This window comes from Microtus oregoni, unplaced genomic scaffold (assembly GCF_018167655.1).
Source record: "Microtus oregoni isolate MIOR12 unplaced genomic scaffold, Mior012 000006F_ref0000085, whole genome shotgun sequence".
Lineage (NCBI taxonomy): Eukaryota > Metazoa > Chordata > Mammalia > Rodentia > Cricetidae > Microtus > Microtus oregoni.
Window position 1 is genome coordinate 45170444 of NW_024543065.1, and position 21592 is coordinate 45192035.

The following is a 21592-nucleotide window of genomic DNA, read 5'->3' on the forward strand; positions in this document are numbered from 1 at the left end:
AAATTCCCTTAACCATGTAATAATCAAAACACAAAGCATCCAGAATAAAGAAAGAATATTAAGAGCTGCAAAGGAAAAAGGTCAAGTTACTTATAAAGGTAAACCTATCAGACTTACACCTGACTTCTCTATGGAAACCATGAAAGCCAGAGTGTCGTGGATAGATGTACTACAGAAATTAAGAAACCATGGATGAAAGCCCAGACTACTATACCCAGCCAAGCTTTCGTTCACTATAAATGGAGAAAACAAAATATTCCAGGATAAAAACAAATTTAAACAATAGGTAGCAACAATTCCAGCCTTACAGAAAGTAATACAAGGAAAATCACAAACCAAGGAGTCCAACAATGGCAACAATAACTCAGACATCTAGTGTCCCTGCACCATCACAACTCGAAGAAGGGAAATACGCAAACACTACTACCAAAAAAAAAATGACTGGAGTTATCAACCACTGGTAATAATATCACTTAATATAAATGGACTCAATTCACCTATAAAAAGGCACCGGCATAGAGATTGGATATGAAAGCAGGTTCCAACAAGAAACACACCTCAACCACAAAGACAGGCACCTACTCAGAGTAAAGGGCTGGCAAAAGGCTTATCAAGCAAATGGACCTAAGAAATAAGCAGGTGTGGCCATACTAATTTCTAACAATACTGACTTCAAACTAAAATCAATCATAAGAGATGGAGAGGGACATTTTATACTCATAACAGAAACAATTCATCAGGATGAAGTCTCAATCCTGAATATCTATGCTCCTTATATAAAAGCACCCACTTATGTAAAAGAAACATGACTAGAACTCAAGGCAGACATCAAACCACACACACTAAGAGAAGTTAATACCTATACCCCTTAATGTATTTCACAATATAGAAACAGAAGAGTCGTTGCCAAATTCCTTTTATGAAGCTACAGTAACCCTGATACCAAAGCCACATAAAGACTCAACCAAGAAAGGGAATTAGAGGCCAATCTCACTCACGAACATCGTTGCAAAAATTCTCAATTAAATACTGGCAAACCGAATCCAAGAACACATTAGAAAAATTATCCATTATAATCAAGTAGGCTTCATCCCAGAGATGAAGAGTTGATTCAAAATACGAAAATCTATCAATGTAATCCATCATATAAATAAACTGAAAGAAAAAAAAACATATGATCATTTCATTAGATACAGAAAAAGTATTTGACAAAATTCAACATCCCTTTATGATAAAGGTCTTGGAGAGATTAGGGATACAAGGGTCATACCTAAATATAATAAAAGCTATTTACTGCAAGCCAACAGCTATCATCAAATTAAATGGAGAGAAACTCAAAGCCATCCCACTAAACTCAGGAACATGACAAGGCTGTCCACTCTCTCCATGCCTCTTCAATATAGTGCTTGAAGTTCTAGCAATAGCAATAAGACAACATAAGGGGATCAAGGGGATTCAAATTGGAAAGGAAGAAGTCAAACTTTCGTTATTTGGAAATGATATGATAGTGTACATAAGCGACCCCAACAACTCCACCAAAAAACTCCTATAGCTGATAAACACCTTTAGTAATGAGGCAGGATACAAAATCAACTCCAAAAAATCAGTCGCCCTCTTATACACAAAGGATATGGAAGCAGTGAGGGAAATCAGAGAAACATCACCTTTCACGATAGCCACAAATAGCATAAAATACTTGGGGTAACTCTAAGCAAGAAAGTGAAAGATCTATTTGAAAAGAACTTTAAGGCATCGAAGAAAGATATTGAAGAGGATACCAGAAAATGGAAGGATCTCTCTTGCTCTTGGATTGGGTGGATCAACATAGTAAAAGTGGCAATTCTACCAAAGGCAATTTATAGATTCAATGCAATCTCCATCAAGGTCCCATCAAAATTCTTCTCAGATCTTGAGAGGACAATAATCAACTTTGTATGAAAAAAAAAAACAAACAAACCCGGAATAGCCAAAACAATCTTGTACAATAAAGGAACGTCAGGAGGCATTATCATCCCTAACTTCAAACTCTATTACAGAGCTACAGTATTGAAAACAGCTTGGTATTGGCATAAAAAGAGAGAATTCGACCAATGGAATTGTATAGAAGACCTGTATTTTAACCCTGAACCCTATGTACACCTGATTTTCGATGAAGGAACCAAAAGTATACAATGGAAGAAAGAAAGCATCTTCAACAAATGGTGATGGCACAACTGGATGTCAACCTGTAGAAGAATGAAAATAAACCCATATCTATCACCATGCACAAAACTCAAGTCCAAATGGATCAAAGTCCTCAATATCAATCTGAACACACTGAACCTGATAGAAGAGAAAGTGGGAAGTACCCTACAACATATGGGCACAGGAGATCACTTCCTACATATAATCCCAGCAGTACAAACATTAAGGATAACATTTAATTAATGGAACCTCCTAAACCTGAGAAGCTTCTGGAAAGCAAAGGACACTGTCACTAAGACAAAAAGGCAACCAATTACTGAGAGAAGATCTTCCCCAAACCGTAAAAGACAAAAGTCTGATCTCCAAAATATATAAAGAGTTCACGAAACTAGACTTTAAAATGCTAATTAACCCAATTAAAAAATGGGGCACTGAACTGAACAGAGAATTCTCAACAGAAGAAGTTCAAATGGCCAAAAGACACTTAAGGTCAAGCTCAACCTCCTTAGTGATCTGGGAAATGCAAATCAAAACCAATTTGAGATATCATCTTACACCTGTCAGATTGTCTAAAATCAAAAATGCCAATGATAGCTTTTGTTGTAGGGGGTGGATAGGGGTACTCTCATCCATTGCTGATGGGAATGCAAACTTGTGCAACCACTGTGGAAATTAGTGTGGCAGTTTTCAGTAAATTTGGGATCATCCTACCCCAGGATTCTGCAATACCACTCTTAGGAATATACCCAAAAGATGCCCTATCATATTACAAAAGCATTTGTTCAACTATGTTCATAGCAGCATTATTTGTAATAGCCCAAATCTGGAAACAACCTAGATGTCCTTCAATGGAAGAATGGATGAAGAAAGTGTGGAATATATCAATATTAGAGTACTATTCAGCAGTAAAAAACAATGACATCTTGAATTTTGCATGCAAATGGATGGGGAAATAGAAAACACTATCCTGAGTGAGATAACCCAGACCCAAAAAGATTTACATGGGATGTACTCACTAAAAATCGGTAAATGGAACTTTATTGTCTTTGTTTCACACATGGCATCTCTATAAACCAGAGCTGCAAGCTTTCCATCATCCATTTAACAATACTCCCTGCTCCAAGTATAGAATCCCATGACATCATAAAGCCATCATTCTAAAACCATATGCAAACATCTCCATGGCAGAGATTACACATCTTCACTAGCCACCAAACTCTAGGAGGAATTATTGGTATAGTGTGACTTCAGGAGGCTGAAGAGAGATGGCATGGTCTGGGCATTCTCAAAATTACCATGAATCCCTGAATACCAAGATTATGAAGACTCAGTCAGAGCCCTGTGTGAAACTTGTAGCACTCATGAGACATTCCTTGAGGTCTTCATAAAGTCTGTGTCATTATTGTGTATTTGGGATTGTATCTCAGGAAACCAGTTCTGCACCTCCTGACGGGCATCATTAGTGGTCATTTTCAATAGCAGCTGGGGATTGTACAGTACACAGAATCTTCTGCTGATAATCTCAGGTCCCTTTACAGATGCTGTCAGTAAACTTACAGGGGAAATTATCATTTGCCCCTGAGGAGGTAAGATCATTCAATCCCAAACCTATATCAGAGGCTCCATTCCACATCTACATAGAGCCATCTAGCAGACAATGCCTGGATAACATGCATTTAAAGGTAGGTATTTGGTGAGGCTATCAGTGTGATAAATTTTAATTTTATATTTTTAATATCTAACATTACAGGTGCAGTGACAGTGCAAAATTTATGGTCCATTATCTATTCTGATCTAAATATTTTATTTGTCAAGTACTTGGAATCTTCAGCGGTGACTTGAGGGTGTGTGTTTATGACCAGGGGTGTGTGTTTGTGTGTGTGTGTGTGTGTGTGTGTGTGTGTGTGTAGTGTGTGAAGGGCTTTTTACACATTTACTTAAGATTTTAAAATTTCCCTCAACAGCCTGCACTGATGACTAGAGGAAACACCTGCAGGTGCTCCATGGTTTTTATATAGATTTGTGGAATCTTATATTGTCTGTCTCCTGACTATGAATGAACATATACCTGGTAGAAAAATCATTCATAATCTGTGAACATTTTTCACAGTTGTTCAAAGCGATTCATAAACATACAAATCAGGAAAGTCAGAATCACAGTACAGGTATGACATCAATTCCAAATATATGGAATAACTGAGTATGAAATATGATGTTGTCCTGAGTACTCATTCTCCACGTTTACCCTGTACACACCTTTCTGTTACAGAGGTTTGATATGGTTCAAATGGGTGCAAAAAATTAAGTCTGAATGTCTTAGAATATGATAATATAAATTGGTGAGCTTATATATACTGGCATTTCAAATATATTTTAATAAATTAAGGCTGCATGAAGTTCTGAGAGTAAAACAGTCCCACTACTCAGCCTTCCAGAACAGATTATGGTAAGACATACCTTTAATACCAGTAGCCACAATGGCATGCACCTTTAATCTCAGTAGTCACACTAGTTGCCATAGAAACTGGGTAGTGGATGCCCTTAATAACAGTGGTACACACTTTTAATCTCAGTGCTAGAGAGGAATATAAGATGAGGCAATACAGCTCTCAAAGACATAGTCTCCTGAGATCCCAAGAAGCGAGGACTGCCATTTCAGACTGATGTCGAGGTAAAAACCAGTGGCTGGCTGTTTTGCTTTTTGCTTTTTAGGTTGAACCCAAATTTCTCTCCCTGAGATTTTATTAATCGTGCTTCAGGTATACAGCACTGTGAACAGGGATAGATACAGAAATAAGAGGGGTGGAGGCACAGAGAGGTGGACAGAGGTGACGGGAACAGAGAGAATGATAATGGATAGACAATTCTTAGAAAGTTCCTGTCATATTACCACTTACTAATCTACACAGTGTCATAAAGGAATCTTCCATGTTTACTTTCATAGCTAAATCTTGATGTTGTCATCATACACAAGATAACCTAAAACTAGTTACGCTGTCACACGGGCCTGAATGGGAGTGACTTGCATGTGCTCCTGCTTTTGCTTTTACTTCCTTCAGTTTAAGAAAAATATGTGGGTCCAAGGAATTCTGCAATAGTATCTGTGAAATTTATGTTTCTTTAAAAGAAAGGTAACATTTATGAATAGGTAAAGAAAGCTCATAGTTTTATGCATGTTAACGAAGAAAAGGACTTTCATAAAAAGCACAGGTTGTTACTGGTTATTTTGTGGTAGTGGTGTTGTGGGAAGAAAGTCAGAATCCAAGGGGTATTTTAATAAGTCAGTGCTAGAATTCATCTTTTATGTTAGTTTGTGGCCAAGTTTGGTCAGTTTGGTTTTATTTTCTTTCTACTATCAATGTTACTCGAGCTCTTTTAGAAATTTTTCAGAAAATAAAAACACTATTTCAGCAAAAGATGCCACTGGGTGAGGAGATTCCCATATTTGTGTGAGGCCCATGACACTGATGTCTCTTATCTCTTCTATCTCCATAGATTCCTGTGATCAGCAGAATCTTGATCCTTATGCACTGTGAATTTCTGCCCTGAGTTATGGGTACAACTTTATTACTCCAGGTTTGTTTTCCAGAACCAGAGTTATAGCAAACTTTAAAATTCCTCTCCTGAGCCAGCTGTTTCACTCATCTTCATTTCAGCGTTTGCCTCCCCATCCACCCTACTCTTTCCCTTCCTATCATTTTCTTCTCTGCCCTGCTTACGTCCTTTGATTTCAATTCCTCAGTAATGCTTAACACATCTTTTCAATGCTGTATGACTCTTCCAAGTGATAAGAGGCACATCACACAGCCTGAACTGTCTTTGTAACAACAGAAGAACTTGATATGTATATGAGGGATCTGATAGCTATACCAGTTCTTGTGGGGTAAACTTCATCTCTTGATTACATGATCTCAAGCTTTTCAAATTCCTTAGTTGAGTAAAAGTTATAACAACATTTTGAACAAGTTTCACCATTTTGACCTTCTTATTAACATCATTTTTAGAAAGAATAATATAGAGCTTTCAATACTCTCTACTCTAATTCACTGAAGATAAATAGCAGATATTTCCTTAAATATTATATTTGAAATTATATTCATGAAGAATATTTGGTATTCCTTGAGCAATTTGGGCTTATATTCTTACATTTTCCTATCGATTATTCTCAAAATTTTGTTCACCAATTGTGAATAGTATTCTACAAATTCCTAGCTGCTGAGGTTGCAAGTATGACCGAGGTCAATGATTTTCTGTTTCTCATTACAAATTTTTGCTTTATGGATACCTGTGGGTCTTTAATTATCTGAATTGTTTCTGGTAAGTTCATATACATTGAGTATGTAAGAGCTGATTAAACTATTTTTCACTTACATTTTTTTTCACTCAAAATATTATTTATTCTTAATTTTGCCTGTTTTGATCACTTTCTTAACATTTTTCTTTCTTCTTTCTTTCTTTTTTCTTTTTTTTTCTTTTTTTTAATTTATTTATTTATTAAGGATTTCTTCCTCCTCCCTGCCACCGCCTCCATTCCCCCCCTCTCCCCCGATCAAGTCTCCCTCCCTCATCTGCTGGAAGAGCAATCAGGGTTCCCTGACCTGTGGGAAGCCCAAGGACCGCCCACCTCTATCCAAGTCTAGTAAGGTGAGCATCCAAACTGCCTAGGCTCCCCCAAAGCCCGTACGTGCAGTAGGATCAAAAACCCGCTGCGATTGTTTTTGAGTTCTCAGTATTCCACATTGTCCGCTATGTTCAGCTAGTCCGGATTTATCCCATGCTTTTTCAGACCCAGGCCAGCTGGCCTTGGTGAGTTCCCGATAGAACATCCCCATTGTCTCAGTGTGTGGGTGCACTCCTCGCGGTCCTGAGTTCCTTGCTCGTGCTCCCTCTCCTTCTGCTCCTGATTTGGACCTTGAGATTTCTGTCTGGTGCTCCAGTGTGGGTCTCTGTCTTTGTCTTCTTTCATCGCCTGATGAAGGTTAATATTCAGGAGGATGCCTGTGTGTTTGTCTTTGGAATTCACCTTCTTATTTAGCTTCTCTGAGAACATGAATTATAAGCTCAATGTCCTTTATTTATGGCTAGAAACCAATTATGAGTGAGTACATCCCATGTTCCTCTTTTTGGGTCTGGCTTACCTCACTCAGGATAGTGTTTTCTATTTCCATCCATTTGAATGCAAAATTCAAGAAGCCCTTGTTTTTACTGCTGAGTAATACTCTAATATGTATATATTCCATACTTTCTTCATCCATTCTTCTGTCGAAGGGCATTTAGGTTGTTTCCAGGTTCTGGCTATTACAAACAATGCTGCTATGAACATAGTTGAGCATATACTTTTGTTGTACGATAGGGCCTCTCTCGGGTATATTCCCAAGAGTGGAATTGCTGGGTCCAGGGGTAGGTTGATCCCGAATTTCCTGAGAAACCGCCACACTGCTTTCCAGAGTGGTTGCACAAGTTTGCATTCCCACCAGCAATGGGTGAGTGTACCCCTTTCTCCACAACCTCTCCAGCAAAGGCTATCATTGGTGTTTTTTATTTTAGCCATTCTGACAGGTGTAAGATGGTATCTTAAAGTTGTCTTGATTTGCATTTCCCTGATTGCTAAGGAAGTTGAGCATGACCTTAAGTGTCTTTTGGCCATTTGAACTTCTTCTGTTGAAAATTTTCTGTTCAGATCAGTGCCCCATTTTATAATTGGGTTGATTAGCCTTTTACGGTCTAGTTTCTTGAGTTCTTTATATATTTTGGAGATCAGACCTTTGTCAGTTGCGGGGTTGGTGAAGATCTTCTCCCAGTCAGTGGGTTGCCTTTTTGTCTTAGTGACAGTGTCCTTTGCTTTCCAGAAGCTTCTCAGTCTCAGGAGGTCCCATTTATTCAATGATGCCCTTAGTGTCTGTGCTGCTGGGGTTATATGTAGGAAGTGGTCTCCTGTGCCCATGTGCTGTAGAGTACTTCCCACTTTCTCTTCTATCAGGTTCAGTGTGTTCAGACTGATATTGAAGTCTTTAATCCATTTGGACTTGAGTTTTGTGCATGGTGATAGATATGGATCTATTTTCATTCTTTTTTTTTTTTTTTTAATAATTTTTTTATTAAGAAAAGAAGAAAAAAAACATAAACAAAAAAACAAGTTTCCACCTCCTCCCAGCCTCCCATCTCCCTCCCCCTCCTCCTACCCTTCTCCCCCTCCTCCCACCTTCTACCCCTCCCCCCACTCCTCTCCCCCTCCCTCTCCAGTCCACAGAGCAGTCCAGGTTCCCTGCCCTGTGGCAAGTCCTAGGTCCTCCCCCCTCCGTCCATATCTAGGAAGGTGAACATCCAAACTGGCTAGGCTTCCACAAAGCCAGCACATTAAGTAGGATCAAAACCCCGTGCCATTGTCCTTGGCGTCTCATCAGCCCTCATTGTTCGCCATGTTCAGAGAGTCTGGCTTTATCCCATGCTTTTTCAGTCACAGTCCAGCTGGCCTTGGTGAGCTCCCAGTAGATCAGCTCCACTGTCTCAGTGGGTGGGTGCACGCCTCGTGGTCCCGACTTCTTTGCTCATGTTCTCCCTCCTTCTGCTCCTCATTGGGACCTTGGGAGCTCAGTCCAGTGCTCCAGTGTGGGTCTCTGTCTCTGTCTCCATCCATCACCAGATGAAGGTTCTATGATGATATGCAAGATATTCGTCAGTATTGCTCTCGGATAGGGTCATTTCAGGTTCCCAGTCCTCAGCTACCCAAGGAACTAACTAGGAACCTCATGTTGGGCACTTGGGAGCCCCTCTAGGGTCAAATCTCTTGCTCACCCTAAAGTGGTTCCCTTAACTAAGAATTGTGGTTCCGTGCTCCCCTATCCACCTTTCCTTTATCCCAATTCTCCTGATTCCCCAAGTCCCCCCTCCTTCCCTTCTACCTTTTCTCTCCCCATCTCCCCTTACCCCCATCCCACCCCACCCCCAAAATCCTAATTTTCTCCCCGGCAATTGGGTCTACTTCCCTTAGCCAAGAGGATAACTATATGTTTTTCCTTGGGTTCACCTTCTTACTTAGCTTCTTTAGGTTCACCTATTGTAGACTCCGTGGCCCTAATTTATGGCTAGAAACCAATTATGAGCGAGTACATCCCATGTTCATCTTTTTGGGTCTGGGACACCTCACTCAGGATAGTGTTTTCTATTTCCATCCATTTGCCTGCAAAATTCGAGAAGTCATTGGTTTTTACCGCAGCGTAGTACTCTAGCGTGTATATATTCCATACTTTCTTCATCCATTCTTCCATTGAAGGGCATCTAGGTTGTTTCCAGGTTCTGGCTATTACAAATAATACTGCTATGAACATAGTTGAACAAATGCTTTTGTCATATGATAGAGCATCTCTTGGGTATATTCCCAGGAGTGGTATTGCTGGGTCCAGGGGTAAGTTGATCCCGAATTTCCTGAGAAACCGAAACACTGACTTCCACAGTGGTTGCACAAGATGGCATTCCCACCAGCAATGGATGAGGGTACCCGTTCCTCCACAGCCTCTCCAGCAAAGGTTATCCTTGGTGTTTTTGACTTTAGCCATTCTGACAGGTGTAAGATGATATCTCAAAGTTGTTTTGATTTGCATTTCCCTGATTGCTAAGGAAGTTGAGCACGACTTTAAGTGTCTTTTGGCCATTTGAACTTCCTCTGCTGAGAATTCTCTGTTCAGTTCAGTGCCCCATTTTTTAATTGGGTTAATTAGCATTTTAAAGTCTAGTTTCTTGAGTTCTCTATATATTTTGGAGATCAGACCTTTGTCTGTTGTGGGGTTGGTGAAGATCTTCTCCCAATCAGTAGGTTGCCTTTGTGTCTTATTGACTATGTCCTTTGCTTTACAGAAGCTTCTCAGTTTAAGTAGGTCCCATTTATTCAATGTTGCCCTTAATGTCTGTGCTTCTGGGGTTATACATAGGAAGCGATCTCCTGTGCCCAGCTCCTGTAGGGTACTTCCCACTTTCTCTTCTATCAGGTTCAGTGTGTTCGGGCTGATATTGAGGTCTTTAATCCATTTGGACTTGAGTTTTGTGCACGGTGATAGATAAGGGTCTATTTTCATTCTTCTACAAGATGACATCCAGTTGTGCCAGCACCATTTGTTGAAGATGCTTTCTTTCTTCCATTTTATACTTTTAGCTCCTTTATCGAAAATCAGGTGTTCATAGGTTTGTGGGATAAAATCCGGGTCTTCTATACGATTCCATTGGTCGACTTCTCTGTTTTTATGCCAGTACCACACTGTTTTCATTACTGTAGCTCTGTAATAGAGTTTGAAGTCAGGGATGGTAATGCCTCCAGAAGATCCTTTATTGTATAGGATTGTTTTGGCTATCCTGGGTTTTTTGTTTTTCCATATAAAGTTGATTATTGTCCTCTCCAGATCTGTGAAGAATTTTGATGGGATCTTGATGGGGATTGCATTGAATCTATAAATAGCCTTTGGTAGAATTGCCATTTTTACTATGTTGATCCTCCCAATCCAAGAGCAAGGGAGGTCCATCCATTTTTTGGTATCCTCTTCAATTTCTTTCTTCAATGCCTTAAAGTTCTTGTCAAATAGATCTTTCACTTCCTTGGTTAGATGTACCCCAAGATATTTTATGCTGTTTTTGGCTATTGTGAATGGTGAAGCTTCTCTGATTTCCCTCTCTGCTTCCATATCCTTTGTGTATAAGAGGGCGACTGATTTTTTGGAGTTGATCTTGTATCCTGCCACATTACTAAAGCTGTTTATCAGCTGTAGGAGTTCTTTGGTGGAGTTTTTGGGGTCGCTTATGTACACTATCATATCATCTGCAAATAACGAAAGTTTAACTTCTTCCTTTCCAATTCGAATCCCCTTGATTCCATTATGTTGTCTTATTGCTATTGCTAGAACTTCAAGCACTATATTGAAGAGGTATGGGGAGAGTGGACAGCCTTGTCGTGTTCCTGAGTTAAGTGGGATGGCTTTGAGTTTCTCTCCGTTTAATTTGATGTTAGCTGTCGGCTTGCTGTATATAGCTTTTATTATATTTAGGTATGACCCTTGTATCCCTAATCTCTCCAAGACTTTTAACATAAATGGATGTTGATTTTTGTCAAATGCTTTTTCAGCATCTAATGAAATGATCATATGGTTTTTTTCTTTCAGTTTATTTATATGCTGGATTACATTGATAGATTTTCGTATGTTGAACCAGCCCTGCATCTCAGGAATGAAGCCTACTTGATCATAATGGATAATTTTTCGGATGTGTTCTTGGATTCGATTTGCCAGTATTTTGTTGAGGATTTTTGCGTCGATATTCATGAGTGAGATTGGCCTGTAGTTCTCTTTCCTGGTTGAGTCTTTGAGTGGTTTTGGTATCAGAGTAATTGTGGCTTCATAAAAGGAGTTTGGTAATGACCCTTCTGTTTCTATCTTGTGGAATACATTAAGGAGTATAGGTATTAGATCTTCTTGGAAGATCTGGTAGAATTCCGCATTGAAACCATCTGGTCCTGGGCTTTTTTTGGTAGGGAGGTTTTTGATAACCTCTTCTAATTCTTCGCGACTAACAGGTCTATTTAGATTGTTCACCAGGTCCTGATTTAACTTTGGTATATGATATTTATCTAAAAAAGTATCCATTTCCTTTACATTTTCCAATTTTGTGGCATATAGGCTTTTGTAGTAAGATCTAATGATTCTCTGAATTTCCTCTGTGTCTGTGGTTATGTCCCCCTTTTCATTTCTGATCTTATTAATTTGCAAATTCTCTCTCTGCCGTTTGATTAGCTTGGATAGTGGTTTGTCAATCTTGTTGATTTTCTCCAGGAACCAGCTTTTTGTTTCATTGATTTTTTGTATTGTTTTCTGTGTTTCTATTTTGTTGATTTCAGCCCTCATTTTGATTATTTCCAGTCTTCTACTCCTCCTAGGTGAGTCTGCTTCTTTTTTTTCTAGAGCTTTCAGGTGGGCTGTTAAGTCTCCAATGTGAGCTTTCTCTGTTTTCTTTAAGTGGGCACTTAGTGCTATGAACTTTCCTCTTAGGACTGCTTTCATAGTGTCCCATAAGTTTGAGTATGTTGTTTCTTTATTTTCATTGAATTCCAGGAAGACTTTAATTTCTTTCTTTATTTCTTCCTTAATCAAGCTATGGTTCAATAGTTGACTGTTCAGTTTCCATGACTTTGTATGCTTTCTGGGGGTAGCATTATTGTTGAATTCTAACTTTAATCCATGGTGATCTGATAAGACACAGGTGGTTACTAATATTTTTTTGTAACTGTGGATGTTTGCTTTGTTACCGACTATGTGGTCGATTTTCGAGAAGGTTCCATGAGCTGCAGAGAAGAAGGTATATTCTTTCCTATTTGGATGGAATGTTCTATAGATGTCTGTTAAGTCCATTTGATTCATTACCTTCACTAATTCTCTTATTTCTCTGTTAGGTTCCTGTCTGATTGACCTGTCCATTGGTGAGAGAGGAGTGTTGAAGTCTCCTACTATTAGTGTGTGCGGTTTGATGGCTGCCTTGAATTTTAGCAATGTTTCTTTTATGTACGTGGGTGCTTTTATATTAGGGGCATAGATGTTCAGGATTGAGACTTCATCCTGATGAACTGTTCCTGTTATGAGTATAAAATGCCCCTCTCCATCTCTTCTGATTGATTTAAGTTTAAAGTCAACTTTGTTAGAGATTAGTATGGCCACACCTGCCTGTTTCTTAGGACCATTTGCTTGATAGGCCTTTTCCCAGCCCTTTACTCTGAGTAGGTGCCTGTCTTTGTGGTTGAGGTGTGTTTCTTGTAAACAGCAGAATGTTGGATCCTGTTTTCTTATCCAATCTCTTAGCCTGTGCCTTTTTATAGGTGAGTTGAGTCCATTGACATTAAGTGATATTAATGACCAGTGGTTGTTAACTCCGGTCATTTTTTTTTTTTAGTCGTAGAGTTTGTGAGTTTCCCTTCTTTGTTTTGTGTTGGTGAAGGGTCTCTAGATGTCTGAGGTATTGTGGTCATTGTTGGACTCCTTGGTTAGTGATTTTCCTTCAATTACTTTCTGTAAGGCTGGATTTGTGGCTGCGTATTGTTTAAATTTGTTTTTATCCTGGAAAATTTTATTTTCTCCATTTATAGTGAATGAAAGCTTGGCTGGGTATAGTAATCTGGGCTTGCACCCATGGTCTCTCAGTTTCTGCAGTACATCTAACCAGGACCTTCTGGCTTTCATGGTTTCCATGGAGAAGTCAGGTGTAAGTCTGATAGGTTTACCTTTATAAGTAATTTGGCCTTTTTCCTTTGCAGCTCTTAATATTCTTTCCTTATTTTGTATGCTTTGTGTTTTGATAATTATATGGCGAGGGGATGTTTTTTTTTGATCCAGCCTATTCGGTGTTCTGTATGCTTCTTGCACCTTCATAGGAAAATCTTTCCTTAGGTTGGGAAAGTTTTCTTCTATAATTTTATTAAATAGATTTTCTGGACCATTGAGCTGCCCTTCTTCTCCTTCTTCTACTCCTATTATTCTTAGGTTTGGTCTTTTTATTGTGTCCCATATTTCCTGAATGTTTTGTGATGAGAGTTTGTTGGACTTGCTGCTTTCTTTGATCAGTGTGTTTATTTTCTCTATGGTATCTTCAGAATCCGAGAGTCTTTCTTCTATCTCTTGTATTCTGCTGGTTATGCTTGTTTCTGTAGTCTCTATTCGTTTACCTAGATTTTCCATGTCCAGACGGCCCTCTGTTTGTGTTTTCTTCTTTGCCTCCATTTCAGTTTTCAGGTCTTGAACTGTTTCCATTATCTGTTTGATTGTTTTTCCTTGGTTTTCTAGGGTATCATTCACTGATTTATTCAATTCTTCAAACTTTCTGTTATATTTCTCATCCATTTCTATAAGGGCGTTTTTTACATGCTGTTTAAGGGTGTCAATCACTTTCATGAAGTCAATCTTTTCTCCTTCCTCTTGATTAAGGGGTTCTTGTCCTCCCGTTGTGAGGTCGCTTGTTTCTGGTAGCTTCATGTTGCTTTTCAGCTTGTTGGGCGAATTCTTGCCTTGACGTCGGCCCATCTCTTCTTCCAAATGCTCCCTATGGATCTTCTTTTACCGGATTAGGTCTCCTTGCCTACCAAACGCTGTCTCTCCCCAATGTTGGCTCTCCCAATGCTGGGTCTCCCCAATGCTGGGTCTCCTGGCGCCGAAAGATCAGGCCTCCCTGCTGGTTGGGCAGCTCGCAGACAAAGCGCCTACCCCGCTTGGTGCAGGCAGGCCACAGAAACAAAGGAACTGCTGCCCCCCGGGAGCCCCGGCTACTCGGACTCAGCGCCCAGATAGGCTGGGCTGGGCGATGCCACGCGCCAAAAGAGGGCAGTGGGGGCGAAGTGGGGAGGGCTCTGGACGGAAGCTGGGTGGGCCAGGAAGAAAGAGGCAGCACCCGGGGAGTAGAGGCCCTGCAGAGAGCCCAAACAGGACAGGGGGCCAAGAAACCCCCGAGCTCCCCGTCCCAGGCTGGCGCCGTGGGCCAGAAACTCACCCCAATGCTGGGTCTCCTGGCGCCGAAAGATCAGGCCTCCGTGCTGGTTGGGCAGCCCGCAGACAAAGCGCCTACCCCGCTTGGTGCAGGCAGGCCACAGAAACAAAGGAACTGCTGCCCCCCCGGGAGCCCCGGCTACTCGGACCCAGCGCCCAGATAGGCTGCGCTGGGCGATGCTACGCGCCAAAAGAGGGCAGTGGGGGCGAAGTGGGGAGGGGTCTGGACGGAAGCTGGGTGGGCCAGGAAGAAAGAGGCAGCAGAGAGCCCAAGCAGGACAGGGGGCCAAGAAACCCCCGAGCTCCCCGTCCCAGGCTGGCGCCGTGGGCCAGAAACTCACCCCAATGCTGGGTCTCCTGGCGCCGAAAGATCAGGCCTCCATGCTGGTTGGGCAGCCCGCAGACAAAGCGCCTACCCCGCTTGGTGCAGGCAGGCCACAGAAACAAAGGAACTGCTGCCCCCCGGGAGGCCCGGCTACTCGGACCCAGCGCCCAGATAGGCTGCGCTGGGCGATGCTAGGCGCCAAAAGAGGGCAGTGGGGGCGAAGTGGGGAGGGGTCTGGACGGAAGCTGGGTGGGCCAGGAAGAAAGAGGCAGCAGAGAGCCCAAGCAGGACAGGGGGCCAAGAAACCCCCGAGCTCCCCGTCCCAGGCTGGCGCCGTGGGCCAGAAACTCACCCCAATGCTGGGTCTCCTGGCGCCGAAAGATCAGGCCTCCGTGCTGGTTGGGCAGCCCGCAGACAAAGCGCCTACCCCGCTTGGTGCAGGCAGGCCACAGAAACAAAGGAACTGCTGCCCCCCCCGGGAGCCCCGGCTACTCGGACCCAGCGCCCAGATAGGCTGCGCTGGGCGATGCTAGGCGCCAAAAGAGGGCAGTGGGGGCGAAGTGGGGAGGGGTCTGGACGGAAGCTGGGTGGGCCAGGAAGAAAGAGGCAGCAGAGAGCCCAAGCAGGACAGGGGGCCAAGAAACCCCCGAGCTCCCCGTCCCAGGCTGGCGCCGTGGGCCAGAAACTCACCCCAATGCTGGGTCTCCTGGCGCCGAAAGATCAGGCCTCCGTGCTGGTTGGGCAGCCCGCAGACAAAGCGCCTACCCCGCTTGGTGCAGGCAGGCCACAGAAACAAAGGAACTGCTGCCCGCCCGGGAGCCCCGGGTACTCGGACCCAGCGCCCAGATAGGCTGCGCTGGGCGATGCTACGCGCCAAAAGAGGGCAGTGGGGGCGAAGTGGGGAGGGGAAAATATTTGTTGCACATTATCTATATTTTCATTGCCCTGTAGCATAGCTTCTAAGTAGGAATCCATGTGAGTACAAAAATCTTCCTGTTGTCGGAGTCACCTCTATGTGTTGTTTGTATTGGTTAATGAATAAAGAAACATCCTTGGCCTGATAGAGCAGAACTTATGTAGGTGGAGAAGACAGAACTGAACTCTGGGAGAAAGAAAGCAGAGTGAGGGGATTGCCATGGATCTGCGATTGGAGATAGATGTGCTAAATTTTCCCTGTTAAGCCTCTGCTTTGTGGTGATACACAGATTGATAGAAATGGGTTAAATTAAGATGTAAGAATTAGCCAAGAAGAAACTAGAGGTTGTGGGCCAAGCATTGATTTAATTAATAAAGTTTCTGTGTGGTTATTTCGTGGCTAAGCTAAACGGTGGCCTTGATGAACAAGCAGGCCCTACTTGCAACAGCTTCCATCTCCCCTCGGTATTTCTTCAGCTGTGGACCATGGTACTCTGAACTAAGTAGACCTAATAGGTACTGAGGGAACCAAAATTACCAGTCTTCACTGAGTTGAGCCTTGCACAGTAAATATTCCACGGCTATTTAAAGTGAGAACACAAAAAGTATATAAATACTGAGAGAAGCTTGAGTGTCATGCAGCAATTTTAATTGGCTTAACTCCTTCATTCTTGTGACTCTATTAAAATCAGTATCCTCTTGGGGATAACAAAATGTACACTGCAAATTTGAATATGGGGTATATTTTCCTCCTACAGACTGTCATTGGGATCATGGGAAATTCTTCCCTCTTCCTTCTGTACATCTTCCCTCTGCTCACTGGAAATCACATGAGACCTATAGATTTGGTTCTTAGTCAACTAGTTTTGGCCAACTTAATAGTTTTGTTGTCTAAGGGTATACCACAGACATTGATAACATTGGGATGGAAATGTTTCCTGAGTGATACAAGTTGCAAACTTGTCTTCTACTGGTATAGAGTTGGCAGTGGGGTGTCAGTCAGCACTGTCAGTCTCTTCAATGGCTTCCAAGCCTTAAAGCTCAAACCCAAAATGTGTAGGTGGATTGCACTCAAATTGCAATCCAAAGAATTCATTGGCTACTGCTGTCTCTTGAACTGGTTCCTACATCTCCTCATGAATTTATTTCTTCCATTTCTAGTGAATGGTCCATTGAATGAGAGAAATGCCAGTGTAGAAAGCAATGGTGGTTTTTGCTCCTGGACAATACCCGCTGGATGTGTCTTCCTATGTAATCTCTTATACTTTTCCCCTGATATGATAAGTTTGATTTTCATGTCCTGGGCTAGCATATTGGCAATTGTTGTGCTTCACAGACATAAGCAAAGAGTCCAGCACATTCACACATACAGCTTCTACTCTAGTGTTTCCCATGAAGACAGAGCCACATGTAGAATTCTGATCCTGGTGTGTTTCTTTACAGTTTTCTATTCTGTCTATCTTAGTTTGATCCTTTGGAGCATTCTTGCTGAAAAACATGGCCAGTGGGTAGTGAACAGCTCTGTCCTGCTGTTATCATGCTTTCCAGCATTCAGCCCCTATGTGCTCATTCTCACTGACACTAGCGTCTCACGAGTCTGTTTTGCCTGCAGAAAATGTAACAATGCACTTTCCTGATTATCTTCCAGTAGTCTACTGCTTTTAAGGTATTTGAATATTATCTTCAAGATATATTAATAATTTTATATCTATAATATGAATTTTTTATAAAACAAAATGCTATTTGTCTTATGTTGCGCATGTTATAAAGAAAGTGTAAAAAATGGCATACAGGCTTTTGTAGTAACATGTAATTATTCTCTGAATTTCCTCTGTGTCTGTGGTTATGTCCCCTTTTTCTTTTCTGATCTCATTTATTTGCGTGTTCTCTCTCTGTCGTTTAATTAGTTTGGATAGGGGTTTGTCGATCTTGTTGACTTTCTCCAGGAATCCGAGGTTTGTTTCATTGATTCTTTGGACTGTTTTCTGTGTTTCTATTTTGTTGATTTCCTCCCTCAGTTTTATTATTTCCCATCTTCTACTTCTCCTGGGCGCGTCTGCTTCTTTTTTTTCTAGAGCTTTCAGGTGTGTTGTTAATTCCCCAATGTATGCATTCTCTGGTTTCTTTAAATGGGCACTTAGTGCTATGAACTTTCCTCTTAGCACTGCTTTCATAGTGTCCCATAGGTTTCAGTATGTTGTCTCTTTATTTTCATTAATTTAAAGGAAGACTTTTATTTCTTTCTTAATTTCTTCCTTGACCCAGGTGTTGTTCAGTAGTTGACTGTTCAGTTTACATGGGTTTGTCGGCTTTCTGTGGGTAGCATTGATGTAGCCTTCTAGCTTTACTCCATGGTGATCAGATAGGACACAGGTGGACACTGATACTTTTTGTATCTGTGGAGGTTTCCTTTGTTTCCAAGTATGTGGTCAATTTTTGAGAAGGTTCCATGAGCTGCAGAGAAGAAGGTATATTCTTTCCTATTTGGGTGGAATGTTCTATAAATGTCTGTTAAGTCCATTTGCTTCATTACCTCCAATAATTCTCTTAATTATCAATTAGGTTTCTGTCTGATTGACCTGTCCCTTGGAGAGAGAGGTGTGTTGAAGTCACCTACTACTAGTGTGTGTGATTTGATATCTGCCTTGAGTTCTAGTAATATTTCTTTTACATAAGTGGGTGCTTTTATATTAGGGGCATAGATATTCAGTATTGAGACGTCATCCTGATGAATTGTTCCTGGTATGAATATAAAGTGACCATCTCGGTCTCTTCTGATTGATTTTAGTTTGAAGTCCATTTTGTTAGAAATTAGTATGGCCACACCTGCTTTTTTCTTAGGACCATTTGCTTGAAACACCTTTTCCCAACCCTTTACTCTGAGTAGGTGCCTGTCTTTGTGGTTGAGATGTGTTTCTTGCAAATAGCAGAAAGTTGGATTCTGTTTTTGTATCCAATCTCTTAGCCTGTGCCTTTTTATAGGTGAATTGAGCCCATTAATATTAAATGATATTAATGACCAGTGATTGTTTACTCCGGTTATTCTTATTGTTTTTAGTAGTAGAGATTCTGTATCTCCCTTTTTTGAGATGTGCTGGTGAAGGGTCGCTAGATGCCTGAGTTATTGAAGGCAGTGTTGGCAGTGTTGGATTCCTTGGGTTGCGATTTTCCTTCTATTACTTTCTGTAGGGCTGGATTTGTGGCTACGTATTGTTTAAATTTGTTCTTATCCTGGAATATCTTGTTTTCTCCATTGATAGTAAATGATAGTTGGCTGGGTATAGTAGTTTAGGGTTGCATCCATGGTCTCTTAGCTTCTGCAGTACATCTCTCCAGGACCTTCTGGCTTTCATGGTTTCCATAGAGATGTCAGGTGTAAGTCTGATCGGTTTACTTTTATAAGTTACTTGGCCTTTTTCCTTTGCAGCTCTTAATATTCTTTCTTTAACGTGTATATTGTTTGTTTTGATTATTATATGGCGAGGAGATGTTTTTCTTTGATCCAGTCTGTTTGGTGTTCTGTATGCTTCTTGAATATTTAAATGAATACCTTTCTTATGTTGGGAAAGTTTTCTTCCATAATTTTGTTGAAAATATTTTCTGGGCCTTTGAGCTGTGACTCTTCTCCTTCTTCTATCACTATTATTGTTAGGTTTGGTCTTTTTATTGTGTCCCATATTTCCTGAATGTTTTGTGTTGAGAATTTGATGGTTTTGCTGTTTTCTTTGATCTGTTCATTTATTTTCTCTATGGTGTCCTCAGCATCTGAGATTCTTTCTTGTATCTCTTGTATTCTATTGATTATGCTTGTTTCTGTAGACTCTGCTCATTGACCTAGATTTTCCATATCCAGCTTGTCCTCAGTTTGTATTTTCTTCCTTGCCTTCATTTCAGTTTTCAGTTCTTGAACTGTTTCCATTACCTGTTTGATCGTTTTTTCTTGGTTTCCTAGGGTATCATGTATGTATTTACTCATTTCTTCAAACTTTTTGTTATACTTCTCATCCATTTCTATAAGGGCATTTTTTACATGTTGATTAAGGGACTCTATTGCTTTCATAAAGTCAATTTTTTCCACTTCTTCTGTTTTAAGTTGTTCAAATACTTCTGTTGTAAGATCATTGGGTTCTGGTGTTTTCATGTTGTTTTTCAGATTATTGGGTGAATTCTTGCCTTGGTGCCTGCCCATCTCCTCCTATTGATCCTATCTAATGGGTCTTTTAAAACGGGAACAGGTTTTCCTGCTGGCCAAGGGCTCTGCTTACAAAATGCTCTCGCTCTGTTACCTGGTTCCTGCCACAGGCCAAGAACCCTCTCACCTCTCAGAAGTGTCTTCAGGACAGGACCAGGCTCCCCATTTTCCTGAGACCTCGCCAATAAAAGGCCTACCTCTTTGATTTAATTGTAGTAGGTCGATCTGCTCTCATTATTGCACGCCCGTCCCTGCCGCTTGGGTCAGCCTCTGCTCTGGACCCTGCTGCTTGCGTCTGCTGCTGTTCCGGTCCCCCAAAGCCTCTTCCTGTTTGCAGTGCCTCTCTGCTGCATCTGAACGCCGTGCCTCTCCAGCTTCTGGATGCTGCACCTCTCCGCCGCCTCTGAACGCTGCACCTCTCCACCTCTGCGCAACTGGACCTTCACTTACATTTTAAAGATGTTCATTTTCATGTAATAGAATCACATAATATTCTAGGCGACTGTAAGAATGTTTTATACATTTATTTCATACATCATATCACATTGTGAATCGTATTTTACACCATTCCACCCAGTATAACCTTGTTCTTATATTTACAAGTTCAAACTTTAATTCAAGAAGAAAATATTTGTTGCACATTATCTATATTTTCATTGCCCTGTAGCATAGCTTCTAAGTAGGAATCCATGTGAGTACAAAAATCTTCCTGTTGTCGGAGTCACCTCTATGTGTTGTTTGTATTGGTTAATGAATAAAGAAACATCCTTGGCCTGATAGAGCAGAACTTATGTAGGTGGAGAAGACAGAACTGAACTCTGGGAGAAAGAAAGCAGAGTGAGGGGATTGCCATGGATCTGCGATTGGAGATAGATGTGCTAAATTTTCCCTGTTAAGCCTCTGCTTTGTGGTGATACACAGATTGATAGAAATGGGTTAAATTAAGATGTAAGAATTAGCCAAGAAGAAACTAGAGGTTGTGGGCCAAGCATTGATTTAATTAATAAAGTTTCTGTGTGGTTATTTCGTGGCTAAGCTAAACGGTGGCCTTGATGAACAAGCAGGCCCTACTTGCAACAGCTTCCATCTCCCCTCGGTATTTCTTCAGCTGTGGACCATGGTACTCTGAACTAAGTAGACCTAATAGGTACTGAGGGAACCAAAATTACCAGTCTTCACTGAGTTGAGCCTTGCACAGTAAATATTCCACGGCTATTTAAAGTGAGAACACAAAAAGTATATAAATACTGAGAGAAGCTTGAGTGTCATGCAGCAATTTTAATTGGCTTAACTCCTTCATTCTTGTGACTCTATTAAAATCAGTATCCTCTTGGGGATAACAAAATGTACACTGCAAATTTGAATATGGGGTATATTTTCCTCCTACAGACTGTCATTGGGATCATGGGAAATTCTTCCCTCTTCCTTCTGTACATCTTCCCTCTGCTCACTGGAAATCACATGAGACCT